We start from the raw sequence: 19,140 nt of genomic DNA, 5'->3' as shown, positions 1-19,140 counted from the left end.
TAATTTGCCTCTATCCAACCCCTGATCCAGATATAGGAAAAAAAACTTTTCTTCCATAATTCATTTCTCTAGTGATGGTTAATAAAGTCATATTATAGTTTTATGTATTTTTTGAGAGATAAATCTCATATTATATTCAAGGCACTAACGGCAAAATACACATGGTATAGTGAATTTGCCTGAAGGTCAATTCGCCCTTCACCTTTTCATACCCCTATTTTGTACTCAGCTGTTCCCATTTGGTTCTGGCTTACTCGGATGTCTTACCTGGAAACAGACCAATTCACCCCTGTTTACATGTCACTTTAGTTCATTTCTCCACATTTTCTGGGAATTTAGAGAGAAAACCATTGTAAAATTACTCAAATATCACTTATTCTTTTTTTTTTTATGATTTAGTGAAAAGCTATATAACAACGTTGTTCTAATGAATGTGGTTCTGATCTCCCTTTAGACCTGTTTACTGATACAAAGTAGGATAGACAGAGTTTTTACAGGCCTACAGCTCTCATAGAGATTCAATTTTTTAACCACTTTTTTTCTGAATGCATAATGTATTGACTACTTTCAGAATTGAAAGACCATTAACCCAGTACAACTAAGTATTTATGAACAGGATTACCAACTTTAGCTTTAACGTTCAAACATTTAGAACTAATATAAGCTATTTCTTGTTCATTTATCAGTAATTTTATAACATATTGCTTAATAATATATAGATCTCATCTCTGTGGTTACAAAATTGTATTTTAATGTGACTAAAATTTAAAAAACTTCTCATTTGCATTTGTTCATGTTTTAGGTGTTAGAAAGTAAAAATGAAACATAGTTTAAATCTGTTCATTCATAAAGAAAAACTAGGTTGGTACTTCCCTATATTGTTTCAGAATGTAAGATGACCACATTGTAAAATGACTAAATCTTCACTCATGTACTTTAAAGCTGTTATTTCAGCTACATTTAACTCTGATGGTCAGAGAGCAAAGTGGCTGTGTTAGGCTGGGACTGCATTCTTCTGTTTGTCTGTGCTGCAACCTTCTCTGTCCCTGGCTCCCTTTTTAGTCCCTCACAGTAACAACAGAAACCAGGTGCATTTTAGATGGTTTGGGTGCGAAGCTTCAGTTTATATTGTTCTAACTGAAGTGAGGACGGTGTATTAGCCAAGTCTAAAGCAAGGCCAGAACCATTCATTATCGCTAACAGGACCCCACAGAGATCTGTGCGTAGGAGCCTGAAGCATTCACTGTCTGACTGACTGACTCATTGAAACACAGCAATCACCAAGCTCTCATATTTAAGGGTAAATGTCACAACTCGTTTCTGCATAAAGAAGCTAAAGTTTGTCCTAAAAGCGTTCTCCATTTACAGAGCTTCCCTTTTCAACTAGAACTCCATTTAATGAACATCGGTGAAAGCTGTATTTCCCATGTACAAACCAGCGTCCATTAAGACTTGCCCAAAAAGTTAATGCCACCATGATTTGAAATGTATTAATGCACAATACAGGTAGACAATAAGCAGGCTGTAGCATTTAACTTTAAATCATCAGTTGTCAAGATGCTTACTTGACTGTTAAGACTCTTAATGCTTTTCACACATGTAAAATCTGGGTACGAGAAGAGCAAAGTACAAAATGGCAAAGGGACAAAACCGCCAGCATAAAGGGAGGCTTATTTCTTTTTCATAGGCTTTTGCAAAGGCAGAATACTTCCATGTTTTGACTTGTTACCTAACTGTTCATTATTTAATGACCATTAAGTTATTTATTAGAGTTGCTTATCAAAAAAAAATCTCTCTTTATTGAGCTGTGACTGATTAATAAAGCATGTAACGGCTGTTAAACAGGTTTGTTTCAAACGATTGTGTAGCGCAGAACGACGGACTGAAGATTGCGGTCGAAACGTTCAAGATCAATAGATGGTAATGGCTTTATCTCCTCATGTTTATTCATTTGGTGTTTTTAACGCACCTTCATTTGCAGGTTACAGTTGTTTAAAAGCCGTTCACTCCTTTGCCAATACCATTGTTAAATAGTCTTTAGTTCCAGGTTTTGGATTAAGTAGAATAAAATGAATGCGCGGCTGGTGATTATTTGATTGTAAGACGGGAGGAGGCTGGAGGCGGGGGTTTTCCTCTCTCTCTGTTCCTTTGTTCTTCATATAAAGCGATTTGAATTACCCCGTGTATGAATAGTGCTGCACAAATAAACTTGCCATGCCCAGAAAAAGGAGAGATGTTAATAAAGAGCAGGGTCTCGCTCTCTCTCTCTCTCTCTCTCTCTCTCTCTCTCTCTCTCTCTCAGTCTCCGTGAGGGGCTCCCCGCACAATCTGCCCGTCCCATTGGTCACGCATTACTCAGCTCTGCATGTGTTTTTGCATTGGAGGGGGCAGCGAACCCAGGGTCACGGTTCGAGAATTTCTTTGAAATTATGGTTGAAGTTGAACACTTTCTACTTGTTTTCTTCTTCTTTTTTTATTTAAATGCACTGCTCTCTGCACTTGAGTGGTCAGGTTTAAGTCTAGCAGCTTGACTGTCCCTTTTTTTTTTTTTTTTTTTTTTTTTCTCTCTCTCAGGGCGTTGTCCAGCTCAAATGCTCATAGTTGCACACACTCTCTCCTGTTCCACCTGGTCTGTCGGACTATGACCTCATTCCAGGAAAAGGAAGAGCGAATGGCCTGACTGACTCATTTGTGTTATCAGCTGATTGTGTAACTGGAGGGCAGAACTTGGATGTCAGCTGGCTCAGGTTATTGACTGTGCAAACATTAGAGAGAGATACCTAAATATATGCCTCTTCAGTTTCTGCTGGGCTTTTCTATGAGCGTACCCCCCCCCCCCCCACCTCCCTCATTTGAACGAGAACTGCTGGATAGAAGAAGAATAGGAGAGGAAATTGATACTGGGAAGGAAGAAACTGCGCTTTCAAATACCTGAAAGAAGGGGAGGTATCTATCTGATCTGCCAGAGCACATGAAAAAAGAGGGTGGAGGGAAAGAGGAGAGTGACGGGGAGGGTGTGTTTCTGTGTGGGTGAGAGAGACAGAGGGAGGAGGAGCGGCGCAGGCACAGAGAGAGAGAGAGAGCAGTCACTGAGATCTCGCCTGTGGTGAGGACGTCCAGCAGAAGTGCATTCCTGAGGCAGCCAGCAACAAAAAAAAAAAAAGAAAAGCCAATCAGGACAAAACAGAGGCACCCTTCAAATTCCCATCTGACTGACCTCTGCTGGACTCACATGCTTCCTCACAGACTCACTGTCAGGCTTCCTCGCACACCAGCCGAACAGCCGGCACCGCTGGCCGGGGAGAAGGGGAGGCTTTCCCCGACGGAGGTAGAAGGAGGGAGAAAATAAAGGCAGACTGGAAATTTAAAACACTAAGAAGCAGCAAGGTGAGTGTAAGGGCTTCTTAAAGGAACTGGTTGAACGTTTGGTGATCCTGATTCTGTCCGGTCTGGGCTGTGTGAATCTCTGTGTCAAGAAGTTTCTCTGAACTCAGCTGAGCTGGCTGCATTTCGCCGTATAAAGAGAAAGGGGCATTCTTATTAATGAGCCCAACTTAGTGCATGCGTTTCTGTGATGAGCGGGGAGACAGATCCGATTTTTTTTTTGTTGTGTCTTTTGCCGGGTTGAACCGTGTCTTTGCATGTACGCACCTGTTGAAGCTAGACCCGCCACCCGTGCACTTCTTGTGTGCAACAAAAGAACTCAAACCTGTTTGGGTTGAAACTTCGCTCTTTTTTCATTTAATTTTATCTCTCCCATTTTTTTCTATTTCCTATGTTTATATAGAGCATACAAAAGCCTAACCTCTGCTTACAAAAACTATAAAAAAAAACTACATTATTACACGAAAAAGCGTAAAGGCTTAAAGATGAATTAATTGAAGACATGAAGAGAGAGCTTGTTGCATTTTTTTTTATATGCTTTTTTAGGCACACATCCCAAATGCCAACAACATGCTAATCCAATGCACCAAATCACTCCAATTCAGTCTGTTTAAACACTGGCTTGTCTTTATGCATGGCTTAAGATCTTGTTTAAAAATTCCTGGCATGCTATGTGTCAGTCAGTGGAGCTCATTAGCAGGCTACACTTGTTATCCAATCAAGGTCATCGATTGGAACCCCAACCCCCCGTCTTCCCTAGGGGGTGATACCCCCCCCCCCCCTTTGACTGACAGTAGTATTTAAATAAAGATACCTTATGTTATCTCATTGTGTTTGCTTAGATAAAGTTGTTTCCGAGATACGCTGGTATAATAAATGGTAGTAAGGAGTGAAACAACTAAATCATACCAGTACGTCCATTACTTCAGTTCTGTTTATTTTACTAGTTTTAGTTCAATATGCGTGTTTCAGTATTTACTTTACAAGCAGGCAACACGAATACCACAAATTTTATGAATGATAAGTAAATTTAAGTTTACATTTCTTTTTCAGTAAAAAAAAAATTGAGGCCAATTTCCAAGATCTAATTTCAGCCATTTTTTAATTTTCCTGAAGAACAATAAGAACACCTTTCAAAATAGTTCCTCTAGCCTTTCTGCTGTTAGAGGTCATTTATTATTTAGTATTCAATAAAGTTGAATATTATTTAAAATTAATTAGTTTCGAGTAACCCAGGTCATTAAGTGAAACAGACTATATAGATTAAACAGCCTATAGATTATAGACTAATGTTTTCAAGCCATTATTTGTACTAAGTATGATTTTCCATTTATACCTAACAAAAAAAATTTAAGATTATAATATTACACCAGATTGATAAAAGCATTTTCAACCCAGCATTTGGAGCTTAATGAAATGTAATACTTTCTTAAAGGTATGTATACTGTATGACAAATAAGCCTCATAAAAACAAATACTCTAATTTATTGAATATGACCATAGATTAGGAGACGAGGCGATGTTACTCACCTTGAAAGACAGATCACATCTGTAAAACAAGATTTTAGGATTATTTTAAAGCTAAAGACCACTTTTTCACAGAGTTGACGTATTACACTTTCTCTAGACTTTTTTTATTTGTGATTAGTGTGATTAGCACGATTAGTTCAGTTAGCCTTAGAGATTTGGAAAAGGTTTCCAACATTTCCACATCCCGCATGTTCCATGACAGAGCAACGTTGCTGTACTCTGATCAGCCTTCCTGTTATCCACTGAAAGTCTTGCTCTCTCTTGCAGCCTGAATGGAGAATAACTATTCTCTTTATCAATAGCGTCTTACATCTCTATGGTTCCTCTGACTTCATTTTAGATCATCTGACCGAAACTGAAAATCCCTAACTTTGAGTCTTCTTCCCCTAGGAAAAGACTCTACCTTGAAAAGTGTTGCTGTTGCCCTTTTTTATGATGGGTGGACTGATCAGGGGGAAAAAAAGCGTTTTCTCTGTTTTCAATCAGGGGCGTCATTTGTTCCTTCTTCTTTAAAAAAAAAAAACAGAGAGATGATGATGTAATACCCTCTCCCTCTTTTTAGCATCCCTGCGAATATTTCACCTAAAGCGATAAACCAGCAGCGCGATCACCATGAAGTTGCCAGTAGCTGGAATACATCATAAAACTTTTAAACACTTTTTTTTTTTTTTTTTGCCCAAGTCTTGTTTAGTTTGCATGTCTCTTCTTCTCTGCTTCCCTCCCTTTATGTCCCCCTCACTGGTTCGATACTTATTTTCCATCGCATGAATGAGGCTGTTTAACACGGAGAGAGCAGAATGTCCCCTGAGAGGGCTTGTTCCTTGTTCTTCGCCGTGTTATTTTCTATGCACCTTTTTAATGCTTGAATACGCAGATGGACTCCCTCCTCGTCTAAAGCGGTCTCTATCTCTGTCAGCGCGTCTGTCTGTCACTTGGCTCGGACGGCGGGGAAAGCGGGTCTGCTTAAGCTCAGCAAGTTATCTTTCGGGAGGCTTGATGGGAACTTTCTGAATCACTCTTCAAGCTACGGAGTGACTTAATTTCTTGCCGTTCTTATCAGTTGCGTTTCCTTCCTCCCGCAGATGCTCTCGGGCACAAATCTAACGGAGGACGCTTTGACCAGCCTGCAAAAAGAATACGTTTGTGATCATTTCTTGCATCGCTTTTTTCCTCCCTTGCCGTCTTTACCTTCTTGCTTCCTTGCTCCCCCGGCGTCCTTCCCCTGCCTGTGCAACGTGATGGAAAGCAACGGCATGCTCTCCTCATGCCGGATCCATTAGGGATGAAAGCACACTGCAGTGATAAAAGATTGATCCAGTCCGCCTTGCATCACATTCTCATCCCTCACACCCTGCCTCTTCTTTCAACCCAAAGTCAACCCAATTTTCAATACATCAAAATCTTCGACACTGCTCTACATAAATCGTCCTCATCAAGTGTACAACTTTGGCCCACGCGATTTTATAGGCGAGAACACGTTGTTGTTCTTGCACGGGATGTTGTAATGTACAAGGTTACAAATTCTCAGGGATACAAAGAATATGAAATTTTATCAACGTCTGCAGTTACATTAAAAAAATGGGACAATTATTCTGGGCATTTCCCTCAGAGTTTTTTTTTGTTGCATCAAGATAAATATCGGTTAGCTAGCAGAACCCGTAAGATACTGGCATCCAGCCCAGCACACACAGGCCTTTCTTCACCTGTTTTATCCAAGAAGGCGAGAACAAACACCACAGACCTGTAGTTTCTCACCAGGGAGTCTGTAATTACTGAGAGGAAGGAGAGGATTTAGTGAAGGCATTTCACTGCAGCTCTGTATTCAGATCTTCAGCCTCGCGCATCTGAAAACTTTTTACGGTGTGTGCACTGAAATTTGTAAGAGCAAGCAAAAACTAGAGGGCATTAGACTTGTGATCACAGCTAGAAGTTTTGTTTTGTTTATGGTCTGTAGCTTGGCCTTGTTCTTTTGCTTCTGTTTAAGTCATCCTTTATTTTTCAGAAGTGGTATTGACTTAATTAAAGATCATAGAATGTGACACGGGCATTGCAAAAGTATTCATACATCTCAAGCTTTTTCCCATTTTGTCAACAACCCCAAACTCTGATGAATTTGGATGGGATTTTTGTGACGGACCAAGACAAAGTACTACATAAGTAAGGAAAATGATGCCTGTTTTAAAAATGTCTTCAACAAATAAAAATCAGAAAAGTATGGCATGCATTTGTGTTAAGCCCCTTTGAGTTAATGCTTTGTAGAGCCACTCTTTTTGCTCTTTACCTGCGTTGCAGGTAAAGAGGTTTTTGCCCATTTCTCCTTGCAAAACAGCTCAAGACCAGTCCGATTAGAAGGAGAGTATCTCCGAATATCGGTTTTACCACAGATTCTCATCTGGATGTACGTATGTTCTTGACAGGTGCATTCTAACACATGATGAAGGTTTGATTTAAATCACTCAGTTGCAGCTCTAGCTGTATGTTACGTGTCGTCATCCTGCTGGAAAGGGAACCTACTCGACCCATTTTCAAGTCTTTTGCCAACTCCAACAGATTTTCTCCCAGGATCGTCTGGTTTTTAGCTCTATCCTGTCGGCTCTGAGCCACTTTTCTGCCCCTTTCTGAAGAAAAGCGTCCTCATAACATAATACTGGCACCACTATATTTCATTGGGGTTGTGGTGTTTTCAGGGTAATGTGTGCTATTTTACACTTTAGTGTTTTGCCTGTAGGTCAAAAAGTTCCGTTTGGGCTTTTTGACCATAACACCTTCTTCCACGTGTTTGTTGTGTTCCCCTACTTGGCCTGTGGCAGACTGAAAACAAAGCTTCTTATTGCTTTCTTCTTGCCACTCTTCCCATTAAAGCCGAATTTGTGCAATGCAGGACTGATAGGTGGTCTGTATGTAGATTCTTCAAACTGGCATGTGGATCTCTACACTTCTTCCAGAAGTACCGTGGACGTGGCTGCATCCCTGATAAATGCTCTCCTTGCTAAACCTGGTAGTAAAGGTGGACAGCCATATATTGGTAAAATTGTGTGTTTTTTATACTATTTCAATTTGTTGTTGTATGACTTATCTCCATTTTAGATTTATGACTCTGACCTGTGTGGTGTGTTCAATGGTCATTGTGATTTCCAATGCCTTGGATTATATTTAGAGGTACCAGAGTAAAGATGGCTGGAGACATATGCATGCCAAACTACTTATTATTTTCCTTCTACTTGACAGTTGCTCATTACTTTGTTTGTCCGCCTCGTAATATCAAAAAATAAAACCTATAGAAGTTTGTGTTTGTAACATGTCCGTGGGTTATAAATGCTTTTGCAAGGCACTGCATCCATAGCTTGAATCTTCCCTCATTTTTCCTACATTTTTATGTCAAAGGTCACAGGAGAACGCGGCTACTGTTGGAATTGTCATGCAGAGTGTTTCCACCCGGGGCCATGTTCCCAGTCAAATCCAGCTAACCGTAAAGTTCACCTGAGTGAATACTGTCATGTTCTGTCAGTGTGAACATCCCGTGGCCTTCAATTGTACTGTCTGTGACATCATCAGAGCCCTTTCCTTCACTTATACTGCTGTCTTCTAACTTTTTGCGACCACCAGCTTGCTCCTCATACATGGTTCTGAAAGCCTTTGTCTATTTGTCTCTCTTTCCATGACGCCTAATTGCTCAGGTATAGTTATTGTTGCGAAGACAAACATCTCAGCCTCACGGGATGCTCATGTGACTGTGAGTTGGTATCTGTGGAAATATGTGTGTGTGTGTGCGCAGCAGGTTGCTCCTTTGCCCAGGCAGCCATACTGTGTTGACTCTCCGCACACACAGAGTTCTCTGGGCAGTAAATAACATGGCGCCTGAGCCAGAAAAGATGTGGAAAGGACCAGGAAAGGCCAGGGGTGCGTCAGGACGGCAGAAAGAATGACACACACACACAAAAAGGTCTGACTCAGGGCGCAGGGACACTCAATCAGCTGGTAGTAGAAAAGACGGGCAGGTGGATCTGACAGAACCATCGCTCATGCTGAAAGGCTTGACGGCAAACCTGTCAGCGAAAGTAGATGTGTTTGATCAAGCAGCTTACAGACAAAGCAAGTTCAGTCTGATCATGTCATGCAGTAGCTACTGTTACATAAACGTACATTAATTCTCTGAAATGTCCGTAACATACTTTCTTGATTATGCAGATGATGTAACTATGTAAATATATATTTAGTACAACATATAACACACACACACACACATATATATCAAGTTACATAATTGTTTACATAATTTCTATAGTCAAAGAAACTGGTTACAGAGATGTGACCGTCCATGAGACCCATTGCTCTAGAGCTGGGGTGCCCAAACTTTTCAGCCTGTGAGCCCCTGAATGACTGGTGACCGCATTTTATCTAGCAGGATTTTTGTTTTCTTTTCTTTCTTTTTTTTTTGTTGTTGAAATTATGAGAATAAACTTGGAAAATTATGACTTTATTACTTTGCAGTTAACTAACTCCAACCCCCTAACCCTAAAATCATGTCGAAAATTATGAGAAAGTAATATTTTTTTATATACTCTTGCAAAACATGAATCCATACCCCTGCGTTAAAATGAGGAATGTGGAGCATCTTGTAAAGTAATACTTTGGTATTGGTTTCATAAATAAGGAAATGCTGAATCAAATCATCTCGCAACCCCAAAAGGTGTCTCGTGATCCCCCGACCTTGGGAACCTCAGCTTTAGAGTATGCTGCCCTTATTCTACATTATCCCCCATTTCTCCACCATTTTCTTCCAGGAAGTCAGACTTTGTTTTAATCTTTCAAAATGTATCTTTTCCTGCTTTCTGAAGATATGAGTTGTTCTTTGGCATCTTCATAATTGAATCAAGAAAAGTCTGGCCTAAAGATGTCTACATGATTGAACTCTGAAAGCCTTGGCAGAGTTAAGGAGTTGGGGAAATAATCGAACACTTGACTTGAGTGCTGCTGCTGCTGCTTTTCATCTTTGAAATTAAAATCCTGTTTTTAGGTTTGATTTAGGCAGTGTGAAACTAAGTGTACTCCAAGTTCTAAGTGGGCATTTGCTGGTATGAGTGACTCATGACTTCATAACCTTGTATTGAAATACCACTGTCTTATGGTAATTGCAGCAATATGTATAAATGTATTACATGGTGTAGTCTCTTTTGTCTGAACCAGAACATTTGTTTATTGATTATGGCAGTTTTTGTATTTTTCAGAGTAACACTGGAAGCTGGTATTGACTAGGTTATTTACATGGGCGCTGCTTTAGTGTCCCAGAAATATTTCCAAAAAGCCAAATTTGTCTTTCCTATCATCTAAAATAAAAAAAGACCAGTTAATTTTTTTTTTTTTTTTTTTTTACAAAAAACATTTGATTAAATATCCAAGTGACAGTAAAATTGTTATACAAAATGATAGACATATATTCAGAGGAATATTTTACAGGTATTGTATGTTTGTTTAGATTCTAGAAGAATCTGGTAAGCTGTTACACATACATACGCACTTATCTTTCTCATGTGTACAGTTTAGACTACACACCCCTCAGACGCAAAAAGACCAAAGCGGACACTGTTATTCATCTGTAGAGATAAACAGATAAGTCTTCTTCTCAGTGTCAGATTACTCTCACCGTTGTGCTTTTAAATGCACCGTAATTCAGACCTGGGCTCTTTCCCAGGATGCAGGTTCACTGAGTTCCCTGGGGAAAAGCCGGGATGAAATGTGGTCAGTTTATTTCTGGTATATCCCGGTTAGATTCTGTCTGCTGTCTGGCTGAACAGCCCCTCTTCAGCAAACACTTGTATTTACGCTGTCTTGTCCGGCTTCTTCTCTCATTGTCATTCCCAGGGGGCAGCCAACTGATCTCTCCCATGTAAACGCAGCAGCAGCATCCTCATCGGCACACAGACGCTCGGTATCCATGCCAAAGTTGCCTCGGTGATTATGCGCGAGCATTATGGAAGGCAGCTTTCCAGAGCTGAGGGCACATCTCACACAGATATACTATCTTTGTTCCTTAGACGCTCAGAGGGTGCCATAAATCAGCACCATGCCCTCCCACCTTCTCCTTACTCATTTTGACTCACCGGACATCCTCCAACCCGCAGCTCTGATAGCTGTGATCGTTACTCCTCGGGGTAATGACAGGGAGACAGAGAGACATGCATGACACCCACCCGTCAAGCTTTAAATCAGACCCTATTGAGAGGCCCACCCAGGCCTTAGTGAACCACTTGAAACACAAACACTCCGCCCTTTCTTTACTTTGTGTTTTTAATGCGAGTACAGTTAAGTCTTGGTCATCAAAACAGCGCTGCAATTACAGCTATCAGACAACTCCGAGAAGCTTTCCATCAAATGCGTGTCTTTTTAAATGTTGTAAATTTAAACACAGCTGATGTCGCAACTGAAGTTAGCGGCAGAAGCGCTATTTGGCAACCCCTCCTATGTGTGCTTTTAAGTACTCCTATTAACATTTATTTTCATTTGTGTATTACGGCCAGTCTGAACGGAATAAGACAGAACAGAATTTAGCTTTAGCTGCTAAAACAACAGAGAGACTAATTAAGAGCTCTTAAAAGGAGTATGCAGACATATTTAATGCAAGGTAGTGAGAAGAGATAAAGGGGAAAAAACTGAGAAAAGAGAATAAGGTCAGATTGCAGGAGTAAAGCGACATTCTTATAAACTGTATAAAACAAATTTGTATCAATAAGCTTGGTAGCCTGTTAGTACTGAAGCAGCTGAGTGTAAGGTAACGAGGGTTCCCAAAAGAAAGAGACTACATGGCGAGTTTACATGTCTGTTACGCTAACACCTTCATAGTTTGGATCATTTTTGTTTTCTCAATAATAAAACGCTGAAATCTGGGGCATTTTCGGAAATTGGAGACGCTTGCAGTCTTTAACCCGACCAGCAAGATCACAACATTCACACTTGTGAATAAACTAATTTAGTTTAGCATGACGAACAAGGCTCAATCGATCCAAAGACTTGTTGAAAATAGTAAATCCTGTTTTACAGGAGCTTTCTCTCTCACACACACACATAGTGTGACATCACCTCTGCTCCTAATAAAAAAACAAAACAATTATGACAGCAAGGCTGAAAATAAATGTCAAATGCTCTTAGCTACAATTCTTCGAGGGAAAACAGAGTCAGCTAAGGTTGGCTAACCTTGCCTGCAGGCTGAATTCTCGCGGTATTTGTGCGTTCCCAAATACACGAGAATCCATCTTGTCCCGCTCCCGTCTCAGGCGGTTGGGCCTGAACGAAAAACCGTTTGAGCCAATCACGTTGCAGTATTATGGTTTAAGACGGGACAAACAGCTGTAACAATAGTAAGAGTAGCCGAGTCCACAGCCGAACCAAAATAAAGATGTCAGCGCAAGAAGACGTACGCATAGCTGCTGCTGTCACTATCTGTTTTGTCGGAATCCAGGATTTCCTCTTTGAAAGAAGAACAGCATAAAGGGCCATGACCAGTGTAAACTTGTTGTGGTTTGTAATGACGCCTGCTGCTTACATTTCCGTATAATACCGCGATTGGCCAAAATCAACCTTTGGTAGGCGGGCAGTTGGTGTCGCTTCACCCAATCAGCTCGGAAAGTTCTGCTGAATGTCCCACTTTTCCCCGAACTGATTGGATTGGAGCAGACTCATATTATCGATCTGACATGCCAGGTTAAAAGTCTTGTATCCGCAGATAAAAGCTTTATAAAAACTGTATATCAGAAATTGCTTTCAGATCACTGACTTGCAGATCTCTTTTTTTTATTTTTCAATTTTGTTTTACATCGCTTCCCTGCCTGTGATGACATTCAAACTGAGAGGTGTTTCACTTCCTCTTTCCAATGACGAAAGGGGAAAAAAGCCTTCACGATAAGCATCAAACCTGGTTTTGTTTGTATGCCATTATGGAAACATTTCAAATCCTAGTTACACTTGACAGTGTCACCACAACAGCCATCCACCCTTCCAAAACATTTACACAGACTTCACTAAAATATTTGAGTTCCTGATTGACCGTCATCTCTTGATTGTTCTTAATTCCTGGCCCTCTTAAGCTTTCTGTACACTCTAAAGCAGAATGGGTTGTTTTTTTTATTCGGAAGAAGACTGTGTGGTCTTATTTCACATAATTTCACGACACATTGCAAATACCATTGAAGTTCTCCGTTCAAACCTCCCCCAGCTCGTATCTCGGCGTACATTTTTATGGGGTGAAGCTCATTTTGGTAACAAAATGGAAGATATTATCAGTTTGTGACAAGATTTGTTTTTACAAGGTTCAGCTGTGACGGGTTACCTAGAGGTCCACATTCCAACTCCGCAGCTACATGGATGTGTTTGCCCGTATCCCATGTCTCTAAGGGCCAGGTGTGTTGAAACTCCCTAGGTAAATATTGGGAAGGTGCGAGGAGGGATGTTTTGCATACCAGAGGCACCGATCTGCTCAGGTGAAGGCTGCCTCTCAAATATTCGGGCACTTGCTCAAAGATTTGTCGTGCTCAGGGAACCTTGCTTTCCATTTCAAAGTTTGACGCGCACCAGAAACCAGCAGCACACAGATTAGATTAGTCATAGTGGTGGTTTGTGAAGTACCCGTGAAATGTTCTTGATGGCAGATTGATGTCTTGGGAGGAAACAGCGGAATTCCACACTTTCAGCCAAGAAAACATAAATTCAGCTGAGAGGTCGGCGTTTCCTTTTTTTTTTCTTTTTTTTTTAGGCTGTTTTTGTTGTAGTTTCACCTTTCAAAACCCGCACAAGAATGCACACCTGCTTTGTTCTGGATTTATGACTGCCTGACCAAAGGTTAAAGAAGGTCTCTGTCTGCCACTTCGACATGTTACACATTACATTCTAGCACCCTGCCAAACCATTCCAAGCAACTTCCACTTTTTCATATTTTCTCACATTATAACCACAAACCTCTGTGTATTTTATTGGGATATGTCAAAAAGAATTGTAATTGACAGTGAAAAAAGATAACATGCTTTTTCACAAACATAACTCTGAAAAGTGTGGATCTCTCTTTTACAGGTCGATATGCAGTGTTAGTTTTCTGCCACGTCTCTTGCCTGGAGGCCAAGACGTTTAATTTTGATTTACCAAAGCACCTTCTTCCACAGGTTTTCCAGGTCCTCTAAAGGGCTTGTGACACTTTAGCTATGATTTATTTAAGCTTTTTTTTTTTAACCGTGGCTTTGTTCCGGCCTTTTATCTATACAGGCCAGATGTGTGGAGTGTGTAGCTACTGTTGGTCCTATCAACAGATTCTCCCACCTTATCTTTCGATTACTGCAACTCATCCAGAGTTACCATGGCCTCTTTGACTGTTTCTCTGAATAACATTCTCCTGTTTTGGCCTGTCAGTTTCAGGTGAACAGCCATGTGTTGGCGGCTTTGCAGTTCTTTCATACTCTTGCCATTTTCGAATGATTGACTGATCAGAGTTCTTTGAAATGTTTAAGGCTTGTCGTGTTGTTTTATAACCTTGGCCTCCTTTAAATTTCTCAACAACTTCATCCCTGACCTGTCTGGTGTGTTTCATGATGCTATCTGTCCTTTAATGTTCCTTCACAAAGTTCTGGGACCTTCACAGAACATCTGGATTGATACTGAGCTCAAATTATCCGCTATTCTCTGCTTATTAATTAGACACGCACTGAAGCCAATTGGTTGCAACTGATTTTATTCAGAGGTATTTAAGTAAATGGGGTTTCATAATTATGCACTACTCTGCGTTGGTATATCTCACAGAAAATGCGCAGAAGTCTGTGGTTGTACCGTAACAAACTGCAGAGAGGTTCAAAGAGTCTGAATACTTTTGCAAAATATGATGTGATTTCCAGGTTGATTAAAATTTTTTGTGCGTGTTTGCAACCGTCGAATATCTCCTGTCTAGAGACATTTAAGTGCGGATTACATCATAGGTTGCATGGAGTTAAAGTCGAGGAAGAAAGTAATTGAGTGATGACCAAAATAGCTTTCAACAACAGGAATAAATTCAAGAATTTTAAACCCCGCCAACCATTTCTGTTGGGGATGGAGATATTTATGGTAAAAAAAAAGAGCAAAAAAATGACATTGGATTATCTAAGGGTTTACAAACGGTGAACAAGTCATGGAATTAATTTTGTTGTCTGTACCTAGGACACAGCAATATTTTAAAATAATCCTTTACATTAAGGTTTTTTTGGCTCTTAGTTTTCTGGGGGATTTAGTTGAAAGATTGTTTCTTGTTGGCCGTAAGTTATTTGCTGGAATGTGACTTCATATTGCTTCAGAGTTGTACAAGTTTGATGTGATGTTCATGTGAGTAAACATTGAGGAATCTCCCACAGAGCTCAAAATCTGTTGTGCACAGTCTGCACAACATTCTTGCGGCAAGCGGTTTATCCGGATCTAAAAGGAAAGTCGTGTCGGTGGAATGAATAACTGAAATCAACCTCTGTGCGTTTGAGAAGTTTAACATGGCGGGAACCGGTTGAGAGTAAAATTTTAATTCCATATTAGCAAGTCAACCTTGATTTTTCTAGACCTGTCTGTTTTTTTTGCCTTGTTTATTATTTATGGCCGTGTGTCCCTGCACAAGAAAAAAAGTAAAATGCAGGGAAAAGAAGAAAACAAAACAAAAATTGAATAATTGACATAAGCAGATGTGGAAACAGCTTCTTAAATTGCTAATGAGTTGCGCTTCAGAGACGCAGCATTGGAGCCTGTGGTGGTCGTGACTGCTCAGTGACACATGAATGTATGCAGGAAGTCAAGGTGAACCACTGCCACTTTTAAAACCCTACCTAAGAATAATGTGCACCGGTGAATTTCTGACTCCTATGTTCCAATGACGCGCGGCGTAGAAAATTGCACCCTTTTGAAAACGTGAGGGATTACGTTTACGGCTAGGTGCGGATTTACGTCGGAATGATCCATCGTCGTTTCGTGGGAGTCAGGCCGTTTGCGGTCCATACCTAAAACCCTGTAACATATGATTTTGGCTGTGACTAACTGAATGTCATCCTTTCACTGTTTGCGCAGCGCATATGTGCACGTTTAGTCTCTGCACAACCTATATGGGTGTGCGGCACGCATTATTTGGTGTGTACGCTGTGCAAAATTGGCTGGGAACCGAGTGATGCCCTCCCTCCCTTGCAAGCATTGCTGAGTCAGATCCAGAAGTGTGTAATTACACGTGGGCGCCCATCAACAGTCTGAAAGCCATCTTTCCTGGCTCACCCATCAGTGTAAACTCCTGCACTACTACGGCTCACCCTGCAGGGTAAGCAAACTTCTTTTCCCAAGCCGGGTTCTCTCGGGGCTACATGCAACCCTTTATTATCATTCTCACCATTAGCTGCAGGCTCAGGGGGCGGATCCATGAGTCAGCGCAAACAAATTCCTCATCTGTAATGCGCTCGCCTCCTCTTAGTTTCCGGGGTTGGAAATGAATGCTGACTGCCAAAACAGACAGAAGTCTTTTACCTGAAAGGATGAATAATACAGTAGTGCCTTATTGTTCACAGGACTGTGTAAACTCTTGTGGCCACACGCTCACAGGAGTGTACCTAATTAAAATTGAACAAAATACAAAGGTTTGCTGAGACGCGTTTTATTATCAGAGTATAACAATGAAGACAAACCCTAGTTTGAGCCAGTTTTGTGGCCAGTTTTTACAGCTTTTAGACAGCTTTGACCCCCCAATTCAGATTTCTTTTAGCACCTTAATTATCAATAGTAACTTAATAGTAATAATAACTTTTTTTGGCTCCATGCTTTAAGAAATAATTAAAGGAACTTTACTCAAATAAATTTTGTCTGGTTAAAAAAAATGCTTTTCATGCAATGAGTTAATTAAAATTAATTCAATTAAATTTTATTTATATAGCGCCAATTCATGAAGCATGTCATCTCGAGGGACTTTCCAAAGTCAAATTCAATCAGATTATACAGATTGGGTCACATTATACAGATTGGTCAAAAAAAAATCCTATCTAAGGGAACCCAGTTGATTGCATCAAATTCTTGACAAGCAGCATTCACTCCTCCTGAAGAAGCGTAGAGCCACAGTGGACAGTCGTCTGCATTGTCCATGGTTTTGCAGCAATCCCTCATACTGAGCAAGCATGAAGTGACAGTGGAGAGGAAAATTCCCCTTTAACAGGGAGGAAAACCTCCAGCAGAACCAGGCTCAGTGTGAGCTGTCATCTGCCTCGACCGACTGGGGGTTAGAGACGACAGAGCAGAGACACAACAAGAGACAAAAAAGCACAGAAGCACACATTGATCCAGGAATCTGTTAAACAATGTAGTTTGAGAACAGCAATTGACTGAATACGCGATCGAGCGAGTGCAGGCTTTTTTTTTTGTAGGAATAAGCAGTGAAATGGGGACAATCCGAGATGACTTTTCTCTGTCATCGGCACAATAAGGTGCAGCTCCTCCGGGGCACACACGACAGAACAGCTTAAGATAAGATAAGATCAGATAAGATAGGCTTTATTGATCTCAAGTTGGAGAAATTCACTTGTCCCATCGGCTCAATAGTCAATAGTCAGAAGAAGGTGCCAAAAGTAGGAAAAAAAAAAAGCTTGGCATGCATGTAAGTGTTGGCCATTCACATGAGAAAATATCATGTACCCGAGACGTTGCCATTCACGAAGAAAGAAAACGAAGAAAAGTCCCGCGAGGAAGCCTTGTTTCCTCCAGAGGATTGTGCACGAGCTTGAGGCGCGTGTTTGGTCTTGTGCATGTCGACTTGGAGGAGACCAGGAGGGAGAGGAGGAGGGTTTCCTATTAGGAAAAAAAACAACTGGGGGCGGGGCCTAAAGTTCAAACTAAATTGTTCTCCTCACACGAGGTTCGAATTTGTGCAGGATCAAGTATAGTTTCTTTAATAATTTCAATTTGAAACAGAGGTGGTATCACGTGTGGTTTTACTAATTAGCACAGATTAGCACAGGTAGCATAGCTAGTATTACTAACAAACAGCACAGTGCAGAACCTTACCTTCACTCTTAAGGTTTCCAAAAGGCTGCCAGCATTTCCAAGTCAGTCATGTTCCATAACAGACAGTAGTTGGGTATTTAAAATGATAAAGAGATGAAATTTGAATTTATTTTATACATGATTTTTTTTGCTTCAGAGGAAGCAAAACAATTTACACTTTCTTGAAAATAGCTAACATGATTTCTTCTTCCCTCTGTAACAACTTTCAAACTAAAGAGTTTGCACCTGGTTTGGTGCATTTTAAGACTCCGTGTTTTTCTCTCTCTCTTGTGGTTCAGGAGGATTTTGTAAAACTTAGCCACAGTACTTGCAAGTAAGTAATGCTGCTCATTCATAATGAGTGGGAATTTCACACTGAGTGCTTTTTTTTTACCCTGTCTGATTGCAGTGGTAGTGACAGCTAGACTTGATTAGCAGGCTCTCTAATGCCTGGCTGCAGATCTAGTAGAACATTTTGCTTTAACCATTAGCCTCTCAGTTGTAAGCATAGCATTGGCTCAGACTGTGTACAGAAAATAAATATGATGCACATTTGGTCTTACTTGGAATCTGTCCCGACTCTGGTAACGCTAGTTGTTATTTTCTCTTTCTATAACAGCTGAGGTGCCCTCTGTATTAATTTACCTCTGATCCTTTTCATTGAGATTTCACACTAGGATGAGACATTTATTATAATATGAAAGACAGAGTGCGAGCAAAAGATCCCTGCATGCGAGTAAGATGACAAGGAGCCATTTCTGATTCGTTCATGCTGAGTCATTAGCATGTCAATAGACGAGCGAGAGACAAGCTCACTGGGGACATTTTCAAACAGCTTGTCAGTGAGTAGCATTCGGAATTGGTTCTGAAAAGTAATTGCCAAAGATGCTATTTTGAAAAAAAAAAAAAAAAAAAAAAAAAGCCTTATTTGTCAGGTGAACTAACGCCTCGGTGAAGGTTGTGTAAGCAGAGCCAGGCAACCCTGATGTCTAATTAACTAGCAGCGTGTCTGAAGAGCGTGCTGCAGCCTGGCCCTTCCATGGAAAGTCATTAACTTTTAATGCCACCCAATAGAAACCCTCAGATCTTGTATCTACTTTCCTTTCAAGCCCAATGGACCACTCCCTGCTCCTTGCCTGCAGGTGCTGGAGCTCTGCGGCGGAGGACTTCTGCCTGCCATTTATGGTGGTTGAGAGGAACAGGACGCTCCTGGAGAATTTG

The 19,140-nt window shown here is 40.7% G+C and overlaps 1 protein-coding gene across 3 annotated transcripts in view; it reads left to right on the top strand.

Annotated features, from left to right (window-relative positions):
* rassf7a (Ras association domain family member 7a) overlaps positions 1 to 19,140 on the top strand; it is a 51,721-nt gene that overhangs the window by 15,804 nt on the left and 16,777 nt on the right. The window contains exon 1 of one of the 3 annotated variants that reach the window (XM_036151451.1): positions 3,082 to 3,387. The exons of the other annotated variants lie outside the window; for them this stretch is intronic. The gene's annotated coding sequence lies outside the window, so the exon portion shown is untranslated. Of the gene's footprint in view, positions 1 to 3,081; positions 3,388 to 19,140 lie in introns of those variants that run through there. 3 annotated transcript variants of the gene reach the window in all.

This window comes from Fundulus heteroclitus, chromosome 2 (genome assembly GCF_011125445.2).
Source record: "Fundulus heteroclitus isolate FHET01 chromosome 2, MU-UCD_Fhet_4.1, whole genome shotgun sequence".
NCBI lineage: Eukaryota > Metazoa > Chordata > Actinopteri > Cyprinodontiformes > Fundulidae > Fundulus > Fundulus heteroclitus.
The sequence above is the reverse complement of the archived record's forward strand: the minus strand, read 5'-3'. Positions and strand labels throughout refer to the sequence as shown.